This window comes from Trichosurus vulpecula, chromosome 2 (assembly GCF_011100635.1).
Source record: "Trichosurus vulpecula isolate mTriVul1 chromosome 2, mTriVul1.pri, whole genome shotgun sequence".
Taxonomy (NCBI): Eukaryota; Metazoa; Chordata; class Mammalia; order Diprotodontia; family Phalangeridae; genus Trichosurus; species Trichosurus vulpecula.
This window is the reverse complement of record NC_050574.1, coordinates 36,779,712-36,792,222: the sequence shown is the minus strand read 5'-3', so window position 1 is coordinate 36,792,222 and position 12,511 is coordinate 36,779,712. Positions and strand designations below refer to the sequence as shown.

The 12,511-nt window shown below is 54.1% G+C and overlaps 1 long non-coding RNA gene across 1 annotated transcript; it reads right to left on the bottom strand.

Annotated features, from left to right (window-relative positions):
- Positions 1-6,478: 6,478 nt before the first annotated feature.
- Positions 6,479-8,633, bottom strand: LOC118840417. The gene is made up of 3 exons (XR_005009659.1): positions 8,527-8,633; positions 8,307-8,406; positions 6,479-6,541 (listed from the first exon to the last, which is right to left on the bottom strand). It is a non-coding gene; the product is annotated as an uncharacterized LOC118840417 (long non-coding RNA).
- Positions 8,634-12,511: the final 3,878 nt, after the last annotated feature.

The following is a 12,511-nucleotide window of genomic DNA, read 5'->3' as shown; positions in this document are numbered from 1 at the left end:
TCCTAGCTCTTTGGCAACCGCGCGGGGGCGCGTGGGGCCGGGCTCTGTGCCAACACCAATGTTTGTGCGCGACGCGGGGGAGAGCGCGGGCCTGATCACCGCCCCCCTCCCCACTCACACACACTGCTTTCCTCAACCCATTCCCTCCCCTTCCTCCCTCCTTCCCCCCCCCCCCCAGTCCAGGCCAAGCCCAGCCCGGTCCAGCTGCAACAAGTGGTTGGGAGGGTGGCGAACAGGTGGGGGCGCCAGGGACCCCTCAGGCGCTTCCTGGGGCTCACGTATAGCCGAGTTGCTGACCCAGGGGCTCACACCTGGAATCTCCCCCCACCCCCTTCCGCTCCGAGCGGGCTCACACGGCTGGAAAGATGACTAGGTACAATTAGAAGCCAAAGTCCCGGCGGGGGCAGGGAGTAGGGGCGTACATTTGGAGTCTGGGGGACGGGGCACTGCTGGACTAAGAGGTCGGGGGCGGGACAGCGCTCTGCGAAGGGCACATCTGGGGACCGAGAGGGCTACAGCTGAGGGAAGAAACTGGCAGCAGAAAGGCACAGCTGTAGAAGATTCTGGGACTACAGATGTTTCAAGGGGCTGAAGGCAGGGGCATTGGTGAAAGGTGGACCAGCCTGGAGGTGGAGGCAGGGTTCCCAGTTTTTCTGGCTGCGCCGCCAGGTCCCTCCTTCACACACACCCCCACTTCCTCTTCTCTTCCCCCCAGCCCCGAAATATCAGACCAGACCCTTCCACCGGCGCCGCCGCTTCACAATCCCTTTTGTTGTCTGGACTGGGGGCTCCGCCAGATGCCCCTCGCTCCCTAGCCAGTGGGGCCCATTCGAGACCCTTCTTCCTTTCCCTCCTGCCTTTTCCCCTGGGAGTTGGAGCGGGGCTCGGACTCCGAGTTCCCCCCGCTGGCGACCAGAAAAGGGTTAAATGGGTGGGGGTGGGGTACGCTCCCTGGGCCGGCCGCCCCATGGGTCAGCGGCTCTGGACAACATCTTCCCTGACAATCTTCCTCCCCCCGCACCTTACCTCCCTCCCCCACGCCCGCTGTCACGGAGCCACCTTGGGAGAGGGGCCGGATGCCAGGGTCCCTCAGCTCTCGCCCTGGGGGAGGGAAAAGAGAGAGTTAAGAGAAGGGCGTGAAGATCCTGGACCCTAGACCCCTCTCCTCACCCCACTCCCACCCCTTGGTCCCCTGAGGCTTGGGGAAAAGAGCTGCTGGAGCCCCGCGAGAGGGCACCCCAGACCCGGGACAGCGGCGCCACCAGCACTCCTGGTCCCTTGGGGTTTCCTCTTGGACAATGCAGGGCGTGGGAACCAGACGGCCTTATCGGCCTCGCGGGAGGAGAAAGGAGGGGCCGAAGCGCTTACCGGGGGCCCGGGCAGGAACAGCGGCCGCTCTCTCCAGCTGGCGGCTTAGCCGCAGAAGGCCCTTGTATCCGGGCCCTCGGGGTCGGCGGCGCTGCAGCAGTGCCCGGGCCTCCTGCAGCCTACGGGAGGGGAAGGGAAGTGGTCAGCCCCGGCCCGGGAGGGCGCCCCCTGGCTCCTCCTGGGGCAAAATGAAGAGCCCCCCCCCCCCACTCCACCCACGAGCTTTCCCCCCTCCTCCGCCTTGAGGCTAAGGCAGGCGCCCCCTGCAGGCACTGCCCGAAGGATGAGGGTACCCCTTGAGCCCTGAGACAGAGACAGACTCAGAGACTAGAGACAGGCAATGGGTGACCTAGTGACCCGGAGAGGCGACTGATCGGTGGAGAAGCAGATGGCGCAGAGCCCTGTCAATAGAGACGTGAAAAGAGAGAGAACGGAGACCTCTGGGAAATAGAGACATGGCGATGACACAGCCAGAGACATGCAGTGAATGAGACAGAAAGGGAGATAGCTCAGGAGAGAGAAACCCAGACACGGACCCCAAAAGGCTGAGAGACCTGGGAGCCGATGCGGCTATGACTGGGAAGACCAACGCAAAGTCCTCATCCCAGCGCGGCCCCGGGGAAGACACACAGATGGGGGGGGGGCGCCAGAGATTTGTGGAGACCTTAAAAGTGAGCCTGGGAACTACCGACAGACACACCCAGACGGGCTAGAGAGCCTGAGAGGGAAGAGGGCCACTGGGACCCAAAGCTGGAGACTTCCATCTGAGACAGAGAAAGCAAGATATTGAGAGATGCCTGAGAGAGACTGTCTAACATAGGGAGAGTTTGGGAAAGAGAAACCTGGAGAGCCAGCAGAGGAGACTGAGGAAGAGATGAGAGACACAGGGCCAGAGAGTGAGACAGTGTGACTGTTAAGAAGAGACAGAGAATTCAACTTAGAGACGTGAGACATACATGGCATGCAGATAGAACCATGGAGAGAGACAGAGCCTGGACAAGGTGGAAAGGGAGTAAGTAGAAAGAGGCTTACACAGAGAAGAAAGACAGGGGAACAAGCCAGAGACACTTAGGGAGATGCAGATACACAGGCAGAACCACGTAGATATAGAAAGACTGGGGGGGAGCAAAGACACCCACAGAGAGATGAGACTCACAGAACGGGGCCCACCCACAGGGAAGGCACTAGAGACCAACATGTGGTAGGAAGGAGGGAGAGCGGGAGAAGGAAAGGGAATGGGGAGAGAGAAGGGGGGCATGGAGCCACAGAGGGAGATTCTGAGTCAGAGACATGGAAGAATGAAACAGAGAGAGAGGGAGAGAGAGATGAACAGTCAGAGACAAAGATGAGCTGGGAAGATAGTCAGAGACAGAGAGATGGAGAGCAGACATAGGGATATCTATCAGAGAAACACGTGGAAAGAGAGCCCGGGTGAGAAGACAGATTTCACCACTTGGGGGAAAGGAAGAGAGAGCGTATTGATTCCAGGCCTTCCACAGAAAGACAGAGACACCAGACAATAACATTCTAAAACATAGATCTATGGCTTGGAAAAGATCTTAGAGGTAATTTAGCCTAACCCCCTCATCTTACAGATGAGGAAACAGACCCAAGGACGTTAAGTACTTGCCAAAATAAAAGGGCTGGGACTTGTTTGCCCCCAGGTCTTCTCCTCTGAATCTAGCCTCCTTTCCCAAGCACCAAGCAGCCTCTTGAAGAAGACAGAGATGGAGGTAGAGACCCAGAGAGAACACCTCTAGTTGGTGAACCCAGTCAGCCGAGACCCAGAGGGAGGCAGCGACTCCCAAGGGGGGGGGGGGGCACGCAACACAGTCACTATCGGACAGCAAGTCCAGCAAGGAGTGAAAAATAAAACAGACGGACAATCAGAGGCAGGGGCAGCAGGGTCAGGAGGGGAGCACCCAACTCGCACTCACGTCAGCGGCTGCCAAGTGAGGGAGGCCTCTCTACGGGTGACTGGCACGGGGCTGGGGGCGGGGGCCGCTGTGGCCCGGGGAACCCGAACAGCCCGACAACCGAGCCGACAGGGGCACAGCTGAGGAGCTCCACACTGCTCCCCTGGTGGGCACTGCGGAGACGAACAGGGAGCTGCAGGGGAGAGACCACGGTAACGTGAGCGAGAGCCACCCCCACCCCCCCGGGCTCGGGGGGACCAGAGGTAGGAGCGCCGTCGACTCAGCCTCCATCCACCCCGCGCCGCGCCCAGTGCCACCCCAGAGACGGCGGCAGAAGCTCAGACAAGGTGCCCCTAGCTCTCTGCCCTGCCCTGGCGACCCCGACCGCCCCGTCCAACTTCCGCCTCTGACGGACACTCACCTCTAGAACAGGCGCCCGGGCGTGGAGGGCGCCCAGCGCAGCAGCGGCGGCAGGCAGCTGCAGGGCTGGAAGCAGAGGGTCGCCAGAGGGAGGAGACGCGGAGGTCAGCTGGGCTGCTATCCTCCAGCCTCGACCAGCTCCCCAAGGCCCCCCAGACGCATTCCCTCCTGCCTCCACAAGGTGGCGCCGCCCTCCCGGAGGCCCCGACTCAGCGCTGGGGCCAGGCTCCCGGGGCCCCCAAACCCCCTGCGTCCCTCCTCCCCTTCCACCTCCAGCCCCTGCGCAGGCGCACCCCCTCCTCCGCACCCCTCCAAGACCGCTCCATTCTCCCCTGGAGGGGGTTGAGAGACACACGGGCGCTCAGGCCCCTAGGATAGGAAGGGGATGGAAAAGTGGGAAGACGTGGGGGGCAGTCCGACCAAGCTTTTGTTTGTCAGTTCCAGGCCCCTGTTGCTCCCATGGAGAAGGAGCCTTGGAGAAAAAAAATCCTTGGAGAAGCCCCCTCCCCCCGGGCCTGCCAGTTAACCCCTTCCCGGCCCCGCCCCCGGCGCGGCGCGGCACCGCTGAGCTCAGGTTACTAAGCGGATTCGCAGAGGCGGGAGCCCGAGCCCTGGCCCTTTGTAGCGGAGCGCGGGGGCCGGTCTGGCAGGGGGGCGGGGGAGAACCACCAGGCCAGGCTCTCTCCACCCAAAACCCGAGGATGGGGTCTGGGCTTCCACCCCGGACAAACTGAGGGTAGTTCGGGACCAAGGGTAGAGGGAGTCAGGTGAGGATCTTTCGTCCCTTCTCCCTCCCTCCTTTCTAATAGGGCTGGGGGCATGGACCGCAGCCCGGTGCTGCCGCCACCTGAATTGCGGAGAAGAGGGGGCTCCCCGTGCACACAGTCGGGGCTCTGTGTCCCTCCCTCCGCGCTTTTGCGGGGACTGCGGGGGGAAACCGACTTCAGGCTGAGGGGGCGGGCTGGCACGGCTTGGGAATGGAGGGGCGGTTGTTCTCTGTCCACCTTCAGGGGGTTCTGCGTTCCCCCCTAGCCCCTTCCTTTCTTTCTCCTTTTCTACTAGTTCTGGAGGCGCCGATTGCAGGCTGGGGCGGGGGGGGCGGTATGTGATGGTACCACCTGGGACGCAGGGGCGGGGCCTGAGTTATGAGCCCCCCCCTCCTCCCTTGGCATCCCCCCACCCACTTCAGTCCCTGTGAGACCCTCCCCCTCTTCTGGGGGGGGAGGTGCTGCTTGAGAGTGAGAGAAAGGTAGCGAAGCAGGGAAGTGAGTGGACTTACCGGGCCTGGCCCCCTGGGCGGCCCCGGCCTCTACTCCCCTGTGTCCCTGCAGCCCCGACGGCCTGGCCTGGGCGCGGCTCACGAACCAGCAGCAGCAGGAGGAGGAGCAGGAGGAGGGGGCGGTGGCGGAGGCGGCAATTGGGGCTGGGAAGCAGCATCTTCTCCTGCTCCGTGTCCCTGTCCGTGCCCTTGTCCCTGTCCCGTCCAGTCCCTGGCTCTGGCCCCTCTGTCTCCCGCGCCCTGGGCTCTCTCCTCTTACCCCGCCCTCCCCGCCCAGCCAGCTCCACCAGACCAACTTTCCCCAGCTGCCCGGGCTCCAACTTTGGACCAATGGGGGTGCGGCGCCGGCCGGGGGAGCCCAGGTTTGACCAATAAGAGCACAGTGCCGACTGGGGGGGCCCCGGAAAGGGCCAATGAGGATGTCACCGGGGCGGGGTGTCTGAGACAGGTGCCCTTGAGGACTTCGAGGAGTGAGGAGGGGGGTGCCCTGGACTGCCCACGGGTGGGTGGCAGAGCATATCTCTCATGGATCTTTGGAGGCAGGGGTCCATGACCCCCGTCCCGCTCGGACCCCCACTTGCAGCAGGCATGTAAAGAGGTAGTGGGTTAGGGAATCCCGAAATAGGTTCCAACCTCCGGTCCCAGGCCCCGGGCGCAGTGAGGAGGCTGGCTCTTCCACGTCTGTTACCATGGCCAAGGGCGGGTTTATTTCAAATTCCATAGTACCAAAGAGAATCCCATCTGATCCCACCCCAGATCCCCAGAGGGCTTCTCGGAAAGAAAGAGTCCATCCTCCCCGCCTTCGCACTCAGATTCTGGAGACCCTCTGGCGGTCGGATTTATAGCTCCCCAGGACCCCACACGGGAATCTTGCCCCCCAGGGACTGCAGAGAGAGGGATAGCCCTACTGAGCTGAGGATCCGCTTCCACGCTGGTGTAGACTATGCTGGAGGGTTCTGCATCCGAGTGTTTGGAGTCAGGGCCTTCCTCCCTCCTCACTGAGTCTCCACGTGGGAGGCGCTGAGGTCAAGGCATCTAGGGCCTGTAGTATTCCTTCCATTCTGCCCCCCAATAGAGTGAGGTTCGACCTGAACCTAAGGATCCAGCTCCCTCCTTACCTGCTCCGCCCTCCTCCACCCAGCCCCACCTTCGGAGACGAAAGGCAGTCCCCGCCCCCAGTCCCGAGGGCTCCACCCTCCGTAGATGGGAAGGCCCCCTCCCCTTCTTTCCAGGACCCGCCTCCCGCCACCAGTGGCTCTTCCCTCAGCAAGTGGTTCCAAGTCCCACCCCTGTTCCTCGGCCCCACCCCCTCCATGCAAACCCAGTCTTAAGAAGATGTAAAGGCCCCGCCTCCAGCTCCATAGACTCTAAGGAAAACCTCAGAGGGTTTTCCCGGGCCCCGCCCCAAGTGGGTGACATCAGCTCAGAGGGTGGTGTAGACGTAGACACAGACGAGGACCAGCAGGTTGAGTGCTGTGCCTACCAGGCCCAGCAACGCCAGCAGCCTCTCTTCCCTCTCCGGTTCCGGGGGCTCCTCCATCCGCAACCTCCCTTCCTCCTGAAGAAATCACGGAAGGAGTTGAGGAGGGGTCTGGAAGCGGGGGGCGGGGGGGGCAGGAAAGAGGCCCTATCTCTACCTATCCACAGATTTTCCCCCATCAACCGGACGCTCAGGACCATGCCCAGTGTCTCTCCCCTCGCCCCCCAGGCCCGGCCCCATTCCCCATGAGTAAAAAAGGACAGACTCAGATACACAGAGGCACAAAAGAGAGACCAAGAGAGACAGAGAAGGCTGAAAGGCAAAGACACAAGAAACAGACATAGAGATGGAGGATGCCGAGAAACAGAAAGACCTCGGAAGCGAAGGACACTCAGACAAAAAGAAACGGAGACCGTGACAAAGAAAGAGCTCGGAGGCACACGACACGATACAGAGGGAGACTCAGAGAGACAGAGAAGCAGCTTCTCCCTCCGGCCACCCCCAGGACTCCTCTCACACACGAGCCTTCCTCTGGGGTTTGCTGAAAGCATCCAAGTGTATGGATGGTGGCTAAGGCCCATCTAAGCTATTCTCTGGGATTCTCCTAATATACACAGAAAAATCCATACCATTCAAAGGCCAGTTCAGTGCAACCTCCAGGATCCCTCTCCTCACTATCATCTCTCCTCTTCATTACTGTTCTCCACCCCCCTCCAGTCTAAGCAAGGTCTTCACCTACTTTCTTCCCTCTCCTTTGACCCTAACCAGGTCCTGGATTTGGAGAGTCAAGAGATCCCAGATCTAATTCCACCTCAAGGGACTTCCTGTGTGTGGTTGGACAAATCACTAACTCTGTGCTCCTCCAAGCTTCTGTAAAAAGGGACCATCATATCCTTACCTTCTCTAATTCCCAGTGCTATGAATTATTGTTTTGGTTAGTTTCTGATCGAAAGCCTCTGCCAGCCTGGGAGTTATCTTAGAGCCAGGCCTAGGGCTTCATCTCTCATGTTCCCATAAGCTCTCCTAGGGCCCTCCCTGCACTTGAGGAAATGTTTGTGAAATGAATGAGTGTTCCCTGACATCCCCACAGCCACGGTGTTGCCCACTGATGCAGAGACAGAGATAAATAAAGAGTACAAAGAATATGACAGAGATACCTAGAGACAGTGTTGCACGGAAAAAATTAAACAGAGATACAGAAACAGATGAACAGAAACACAATGAACACACCATTGCTCCCAAGTGCACACACGTACATATGCAAGGAGAGACAATGAATTCTGCACACACACAATTACACACGGATACCTACAGACAGATACACACTCAATTACTCAAAGTACACAAAGAAATGCACAAGTGCACAATAGGAAACAAATATATAGACACAAAACTAATCCCATACACGACATACACATGCACACAGACACACACGATTACTCCTAGGTTCCCAGAGCATAGAGTGCTACACCAGAGAGTAGGTACACAGGGATGCCCAGAGAGAGACAGGCGTGTGCCAAATTGCAGTACATGCAAACATACAGAGAGCAAACTCCACACACAGAGATAGACAGACATGGACCCAGTCTCTCCCAGGCACATGCAGACATACAGAAGTACATATATACAGAGACACAGGCATGCACACCGACACAATTATACACTGCTACAAATAGACATAGGGAGGTACATACACATACAGTAACACGACGAATACTCACAATTACACACAAGTACACACAGATACACACTTGGAGAATGAGACTTGCCCCAGGAGCAGAGGAAAGAGGAAAGGAAGAGAGAGAAGGGAAGGGGAGGAAAGGGAGGGGGCGGGTCTCCTCACCAGGCGCAGCATTGGCCCCTGCTCCTCCTCGCAGCATTAGCTGCTGCCTCCTCTTACTCCTCGGTCCCCAGATGCAGCCACCGCCAGGGCTCCCCGGAGCCTGTGGGAGGGAGGCCGGGTGAGTGCGCTCTGAGCCCGGGACTGGGGGGGAAGGGGGCGGGTGTGTGTGTGTGTGTGTGTGTGTGTGTGTGTGTGTGTGTGGTCCCCAGCCCCTCCGTACCTGCTGTTTCCAGGCCAGGACTCCGGAGTCCTCTACCCTCAACCGGGCCTTCTCGCCCCTGCCCCAGTCTGCCCTGCCACCCTAGACCGCCGCCTCCTTCCCTTCCTCGGAGGTGGGGAGGAGGAGGCAGGTCAGCCTGTTCAGGCTTGGCCAAAACCCTCCACCTCCGGGCCTGGAAGCCCCGCCTCCCGGCGGCCCCGCCTCTTAAAACAGGGAGGAGTCCAACCCAACCCCACCCCCAACTCTAGGAGGACTCTATTTCCCGGCCGCCCCCTCCACCCCAAGTTCTTAGAACAGGGAGGATTCTGTACCCCTGGCTCCTCCTCTTTTGAGTCATCACAACTGCACCCTCTGGTTGCTAAGCAACTGCATCTTCATCTTGGTCCAAGGGAGACAGAAAGGAGAAAAATGGAGTGGGTCAGTTCAGTTACAGGGCCCCAGTGGCACTTCTGGGTCACCCCTACCTTCTTGAATTATTATTCCGGGATTCTAGGCTCTATTCTAGACTCATCTGGGATCTGGGTCACCACTTCCTGGGTTCTAGGCAGGCTGCCTAGGATATGGCAGCCCCAAAAGTTAGTGTGATCTTAGAATGCATCAATGGCATGCTTTCCAGGAAAAGGAATAAGGAGGTGTAAGCCCTGCCATCCTTTGCCCTGGTCAGACCACAGCGGAGTGCCACAATTTAAGAAGGACATTGTTAAATTGGAGAGTGTCCAGAAGAAGGCAAGCAGGCTGGTAAAAGGACTTGAGTGCATGCTCTGTGAAGATTGGTAGAAGGAACTGGGGATGTTTAGCCTGGGAAAGAGAAGACAGAGGTGGGGGTGGGGGCAGAAGAGAGATGTTTTCAAATATTTAAAAGACTAACACATGGCAGAGAGATCAGACTTGTTCTCTTTGGTTCCAAAAGACAGAACTAGGAGCAGAATGGAAGATCAGGTTTAGGTATGACATCAGAAGAAAAAACCCAAAGCCTTCATGACAACTGGAGCTGCCCACAATTGGAATGGATTGTTGGAGGAGGTGACAGATGGAAGGGATGGGGAGGCAGACCCAGTGGAGGTCTTCATTGTAGTGGCTAGATGATCATTTGTAGGGTGTGTTGCAATGGGAATTCATTGTCAGATGACTGATGGACGTTCTAACTCCAAAATTTTTTGTAGTTGATTCTACTAGGTTCCCCTGGTCTCAGAATTCAGGTGCCCCAGTGCTCTAGAGTCTCTGCATTCTAGGTCCAAATGCACCAAAGGCTAGAGGCCCTTGCTGCACATGGGGTAGTTTAAATATGCCTACTCTACTTCTAGGAAACCAAGTCTTGGCATTTCAAGTCCATTGTGTGATCTGAACACAGTAAGCCTTTAATAATTGTTTAATTGAATAGAATTTTGTAGACTTCATATTCTCACAACAGAAAAGGGGGCTCCAAGGGGATCTAGTCTGACCTGTACTTGCATGTACATCCATCCCTGCAACTCTGCAGACAAGTTGTCACCTAACCCCTGATCAAAGATCTCCAATGCTGAGGAAATCGCCACCTCCCTGGAAAGCTCATGCAACTTTGGGTGGGTATCTCAGAGGGCCTAGAGTGGGAACTTCTCCTTTTGGACCTTGTGGAGGACATCCTTCAAGATGTGGTGAATGTTTTCCATGAGCAGATATTTCTCTGTTTTACATAACTTATTAACATTAATAATTAACGTTACATTGAATCCTGTCTTATGGTCTGCTGTGTACATGGCAATGTTTTTCTTTTCTCATTTTGTATTTTAAGTTTAAAATAAAATTTAAAACCATTAGTTTTAAATGAATTATTATATTATTATTATTTTAATTTATTTTTTATTATTTAATATTTTTAGTTTTCAACACTGATTTCCACAAGATTTTGAGTTACAAATTTTCTCCCCATTTCTACCCTCCCCCCACCCCAAGATGGTATGTATTCTGATTGCCCCTTTCCCCAGTCTGCCCTCCCTTTTGTCACCCCACTCCCCCCACCTTATCCCTTTTCCTCTTACTTACTTGTAGGGTAAGATAGATTTCTATACCCCATTGCATGTATATCTTATTTCCCAGTCGCATGCAAAAACAACTTTCTTTTGAACATCTGTTTTTAGAACTTTGAGTTCCAAATTCTCTCCCTTCTTCCCTCCCCACTCACCCTCCTTGAGAAGGCAAGCAATTCAACATAGGCCACACATGTATCATTATGCAAAACACTTCCATAAATAGTCATGTTGTGAAAGACTATTTCCCTCCATCCCATCCTGTCCCCCTTATTCACTTTTCTCCCTTGACCCTGTCCCTGGTCAAAAGTGTTTGCTTTAGACTACCTCCTCTCCCAATCTGCCCTCCCTTCTATCATCCCCACCCCCTTATCCCCTTCCCCCCTACTTTCCTGTAGGGTAAGATACCCAATTGAGTGTGTATGCTATTCCCTCATCAAGTCAAATGGGATGAGAGCAAGATTCACTCATTTCCTTTCACCTAGCCCCTCTTTCCTTCCATTATAACTGCTTTTTCTTGCCACTTCTACGTGAGATAATTTACCCCATTCTATCTCTCCCTTTCTCCTTCTCTCAATATATTCCTCACTCATCCCTTAATTTAATTTTTCTTTTTAGATATCATCCTTTCATATTCAACTCACCCTGGCCTTCTGTGTGTGTGTGTGTGTGTGTGTGTGTGTGTGTGTGTGTGTGTGTATTCCCTTTAACTACCCTAATACTTAGAAAGGTCTCATGAGTTACAAATATCATCTTTCCATGTAGGAATGTAAACAAAATGATTCAACTTTGGTAAGTCCCTTATGATTTCTCTTTTCTGTTTACCTTTTCATGCTTCTCTTGATTCTTGTATTTGAAAGTCAAATTTTCTATTCAGCTCTGATCTTTTCATCAAGAATGCTTGAAAGTCCTCTATTTTATTGAAAATCCATATTTTGCCCTGTAGTATTGTACTCAGTTTTGCTGGGTAGGGGATTCTTGGTTTTAATCCTAGCTCCTTTGATCTCCAGAATATCATATTCCAAGCCCTTCGATCCCTTAATATAGAAGCTGCTAGATCTTGTATTATCCTGATTATGTTTCCACAATACTCAAATTGTTTCTTTCTGCCTGCTTGCAATATTTTCTGATTGACGTGGAATTTGGCGACAATATTCCTAGGAGTTTTCTTTTTTGGGATCTTTTTCAAGACGTGATCAGTGGATTCTTTCAATTTCTATTTTCCCCTCTGGTTCTAGAATATAGGGCAGTTTTCCTTGATAATTTCTTGAAAGATGATGTCTAGGCTCTTCTTTTGATCATGGCTTTCAGGTAGTCCAATAATTTTTAATTATCTCTCCTGGATCTATTTTCCAGGTCAGTGGTTTTTCCAATGAGATATTTCATATTGTCTTCCATTTTTTCATTCTTTTTGTTCTTTTATAATTTCTTGATTTCTCATAAAGTCACTAGCTTCCACTTGCTCCAGTCTAATTTTTAAGGCAGTATTTTCTTCAGTGGTCTTTTGGACCTCCTTTTCCATTTGGCTAATTCTGGCTTTTAAGGCATTCTTTTCTTCATTGACTTTTTGGATCTCTTTTGCCATTTGGGTTAGTCTATTTTTTAAGGTGTTATTTTCTTCAGTATTTTTGGGGTCTCTTTTAGCAAGTCATTGACTTGTTTTTCATGATTTTCTTGCATCGCTCTCATTTCTCTTCCTAATTTTTCCTCCACTTCTCTTACTTGATTTTCCAAATCCTTTTTGAGCTCTTCTATGGCCTGAAAATGGAGGCTTTTGATGTAGGATCTTTGATTTTGTTGACTTCTTCTGACTATGTTTTGATCTTCTTTGTCATCAAAAAAAGATTCCATAGTCTGAGTCCTTTTACATTGCTTGCTCATTTTTCCAGTCAATTACTTGACTTTTGAGCTTTTGGTCAGGGTATGACGGCTTTCAGAGTGGAGACTGCTTTGCCCCAAGTTTCAGGGGTTTTGTGCTG